This window comes from Anolis sagrei, chromosome X, assembly GCF_037176765.1.
Source record: "Anolis sagrei isolate rAnoSag1 chromosome X, rAnoSag1.mat, whole genome shotgun sequence".
In the NCBI taxonomy this organism is placed as follows: Eukaryota; Metazoa; Chordata; class Lepidosauria; order Squamata; family Dactyloidae; genus Anolis; species Anolis sagrei.
Genome location: NC_090034.1, coordinates 10,672,826 through 10,677,604, shown reverse-complemented (window position 1 = coordinate 10,677,604; position 4,779 = coordinate 10,672,826). Strand labels below are relative to the sequence as shown.

At 44.9% G+C, this 4,779-nt stretch overlaps 1 non-coding gene across 1 annotated transcript; it reads right to left on the bottom strand.

Moving 5' to 3' along the window:
• Window positions 1-421: 421 nt before the first annotated feature.
• On the bottom strand, window positions 422-526 carry LOC137095032 (U6 spliceosomal RNA). Its single transcript, XR_010908764.1, has one exon. It is a non-coding gene; the product is annotated as a U6 spliceosomal RNA (small nuclear RNA).
• Between the last annotated feature and the right edge of the window lie 4,253 nt (window positions 527-4,779).

Genomic DNA, 4,779 nt, shown 5'->3' with positions numbered 1-4,779 from the left:
AGAGCGCAGTCTGTTCAGCGCCTTCCAAGTCGCCCAGTCCTCTGTGTGCCCAGGGGGGAGTCTCTCGTTTGGTATTAGCCATTGGTTGAGGTGCTGGGTTTCAGCCTGCCACTTTTGGACTCTTGCTTGCTGAGGTGTTCCAGCAAGTGTCTCTGTAGATCTTAGAAAACTATGTCTAGATTTAAGTCGTTGACGTGCTGGCTGATACCCAAACAAGGGATGAGCTGGAGATGTCACTGCCTTGGTCCTTTCACTATTGGCTGCTACTTCCCGGCGGATGTCAGGTGGTGCAATACTGGCTTAGCACTGTAATTTCTCCAGTGGTGTAGGGCGCAGACACCCCGTGATAATCCCAAGGTGAGGATGTTATTTAGCAGATCTGATTCAGTGTCTTGGAGCATTCCTTTAAAGAGTGAACCCCAAAACAGATTCGTTGCAAGACTGTCATGAATGTGCAGGGTCATGCTAATTGTCTCTGTATCGTTCCAATTTTAGTATATGTGCTACCGAATCTCATTACCTGCACACCTTGTGCAATAAGGGTCTTTGGACCATAATAATATGTTGTTGTTGCTGTCATGAATGCCACCAATGCCAATGTGCATCACAAGTATCTGATGTGAGTTAGAAAGTACCAAGGATAGAATGAATTCAGTTTGACACAACTTGTAACCACCACAGCTCCATGATATAGTAATATGTGAGTTGTAATTTCACAAGATCTTTTGCCTTCTCTGCCAGAGCATGAACCTCACTACCTCTGAGGATGCTTGCCATAGATGCAGGTGAAACGTCAGGAGAAATGCCTCTAGAACATGGCCCTATAGCCTGAAAAAACCCACAAGAACCTAGTGACACAACTTTAACTGCAATGGTACCCTAGCAGATGAAGTTTGGCAAGACAGGAATCTTTGGCAGGGAATCATAGAATCCTAGAATTGGAAGAGACTTAGTGGGCCATTCAATCCAACCCCATTCTGCCAAGAAGCAGGAAAACTGCATTCAAAGCACCCCCAACAGATGGTCATCCAGCCTCTGTTTAAAAGCCTCCAAAGTAGGAGTCTCCACCACACTCCAGGGCAGAGAGTTCCACTGCTGAACAGCTCTCAAAGTCAGGAAGTTCTTCCTAATGTTCAGGCAGAGTTTCCTTTCCTGTAGTTTGAAGCCATTTTTCCATGCCCTAGGCTCCAGGGCAGAAGAAAACAAGCCTGCTTCCTCCTCCCTATGATTTCCCCTCACATCTTGATACATGGCCCTCATCATGCCTTCTCTTTTTCAGGCTAAACATGGCCAGCTCTTTAAGCCTCTCCTCATAAGGCTTGTTCTCCAGACTTGAACATTTTAATCATCCTCTTCTGGACATATTCCAGCTTAGAGTCAACATCTCCCTTCAATTGTAGTGCCCAGAACTGGACACAGTATTCCAGGTGTGGTCTAACTAAGGCAGAATAGAGGGAAGTTCTTCTTAGTGTTCAGGTGGAATCTTCCTGTCATTTGAAGCCATTTTGATACATGGCCCTCATCATGTCTCCTCTTAGCCTTCTCTTCCATGGGCTAAACATGCCCAGCAACTCTTTAAGCCGTTCCTCCTGGGGCTTGTTCTCCAGACTCTTGATACTTTGAGTTGCCCTCCTTTGGATACCTTTCAGCTTAGAGTCAACATCTCCCTTCACTTGTGGTGCCCAGAATTGAACATAGTATTATTCCACATGAGGTCTGATCAAGGCAGAATAGATGTATAATATGACTTCCCTAGATCTGAGCACCATACTCCTATTGATGCAGGCCAAAATCCCATTGGCTTTCTTAGCTGTTGCATCACATTGTTGGCTCATGTTTAACTTGTTGTCCATGAGGACATGAAGATCTTTTTCACATGTACTGCTGTCAAGCCAGGCGTACCTATTCTGTATCTTTGCATTTCATTTTTTTCTGACTAAGTGACTAAAGACTTTGTAAAACTACAACTCCCAGGATCCCATCGCATTGAACCATGGCAGCTCATATGGTGTCAAACTGCATACATTCTACAATGCAGATACACCCATAGACTTTAGTTTCCCATAGCTGCCCTTCTTGCCCCATTGATGCCCATTTTCCTCCTTCTTTGTCAGACAAAAAATTAAAAACCCAAAGAGGCCTCTCTTTTTTCCCTCTCTCTCCTTTGCCTGGCCTCAGGCTCTTCTGAAATTTCCCCAGAGAGCAGTGAGGAGACTACCTCTGGACCGAATCTCTAGAGAGCCTCGATGCAATAATATTGAACGGAAGATGACACTTTATATTGGAAAATCCCAGAGCCGACAAGTCAGCCTCATCCCTGGAGGACACTGGACGAAAGTGGAGAGAAAAAGGGAGCGAGAGAAAGAAAGAAAGAAAAAAAGAAAGAAAGAAAGAAAGAAAGAGAAAGAAAGGGGCAAGGCGAAATTGATCTCCAAATCGCTCAGCTGCTGGGCCCTTTTCCCTTCCAGATCCTTTGGCTGTTTCTATCAATCTGCTTATTAAATCAGAGCTCAAAGTTCCCCTTGGGGACTACAATATCCAGAATCCCCCAACTGGATGGGGGATGCTGGGAGGTGTAGCACCCAAGGGGAACTTTCCCGAAATACCCATTTATTTATTTTATATACCACACTTTTCTCCCTTATGGGACCCAATCTGGATGTCAAAACCTTGGTGTAAAACAGTCAAAAGCCTTGGCAGACCATGCAAAAAGAATCTGAGAACCCCACCTTCTCCAAGAGGAACTGAACCACCTAAACTGGGCTTTACAGGCCAATGGAGACTCCACCTCAGACATCAAAAGTGCTGCAAGATCGAGAACAAGCCACGAGGGTCAAGACAAAGATCCACCCAGAGGAAAAGTGTTCTTGCCAGACATCAAGGGAACCACTGACCGCAGAGGGAAGCTGATGAGGAAACACAACATACAAACTATCTACAGACTCTCCAAGAAAATCCAACAAATGCTTCATTTAGCAAAGGACAAGAGGGATTCCCCTCACCTCTGCAGGAGTCTACCGTATACCATGCAGCTGTGGACAAGTCTACATAGGGACCACCAAGCACAGCATTGCCCAAACACGAATCGAGGAACATGAAAGGCACTGCAGACTAATTCAACCAGAGAAGTCAGCCATAGCAGAGCACCTGATGAACCAACCTGGACACAGCATATCATTTGAGAACACAGAAATGCTGGACCACTTTAACAACCACCATGTCAGACTACACAGAAAAGCTGTTGAAATCCGTAAGCATGTGGACAATTTCAACAGAAAGGAGGAAACCATGAAAATGAACAAAATCTGGCTACCAGTATTAAAAAAAACTCTAAAATTACATCAGCAAAACAACAGAGAGGAAACAATCAGGGACATCTAATCACCTCTCAACAAAAGATTGCCCCAGGCACTAACATGCCACAACAAACAACTGCCAGGCCATCAAATGCTAATCAACAGTCACAAACAGTCACACCTAGCTCCAGCAGACAAGAGTTTTTTGTCCCACTCTGGTCATTCCACAGACATATAAACCCATTTTCCTAGTTCCAACAGACCTCACTACCTCTGGGGATGCTTGCCATAGAGGCAGGTGAGAGAATGCCTCTCGACCATGGCCATATAGTCCGAAAAAACCTACAACACCCCAGTCAAAAACCCATTATAACTAATTAAGAACCAGCATATCCAAGTAGCTAAAAATGGAAGGCCTGTTTCAATAAGGTAGTTGTATGTGCCTCACCAACAAACAAAAAACGCCAGCAGGCTATAGTGTTTTGAGCGTTAGAATATGGCTTCTGGGACCTGGGTTCGAATCACTAGCCAGCCATGAGTGATTTTAGGGAGGTCACACTCTCTCAGCTTCAGAAGGAGGCCAGGGCAGCCTCCTCAGAACGAATTTTGACAAGGGAACTCTGTGATAGGTTCAGATATGACTTGCAAACCTCTTGAAAACATCTACTGGATAGAGTCTGTAATGGTATGATCCAGACTTGCTCCATCTATATGCCATGAAATAGATACTCTATCATTAATGCAGAATGCCATGATAGAATTTGTTTGTTTGTTTGTTTGTTTACAGTATTTATACCTTACCCTTTTCTCCCCAAAGGGGACTCAGAGTGGCTTACAGAACAAACATATGGCAAACATCCAATGCCGATTATACAATTAACAAAGACAGACAACACAAACAGAGGTATAGGCAGTTCCTCCACCCCCTCTTATTTCCAGCATCTTGGAGGCTGTGCTCGATTCTGGCCACAGGGGAGTGTTGTCGTTCCATCTTCCATGCCAAGGAGCTTTCCTCTGATCGATATTCTTAAGGGCACTTTTATTACCTACCTACTAAAAGCGGTACCTATTTATCTACTTGCATTTCTGCTTTTGACTCAGCAGGTGAGCTGGGGCTGATGATGGGTGCTCCACCCTGATTCGAACTGCTGACCTTTTGATCAGCAGGATTTTTTTTTGTAGAACAGCGGTTTCACCTGTTGTGCTAAGCCAGGCCCCTTATTTCCAGCATAAAACATACCACTTCATAAACCATACCATTTGGGAATTCAAAGGGAGATGGAGGTCTTTACGATCTCCCATATTTCCTTTTTAACAAAATACACCTAAATGCCAAGATATCCACCACTTTTCATGTAGTCAAGCAGGCCCTGCTCTTGGTCCCGCCATCTTCGCAGGCGTGTCTGGTGGGGATGAGAGACAGGGCCTTTTCTGTGGTGGCCCCTTGGCTATGGAACTCTCTCCCGAGCGAGATTAGATCTGC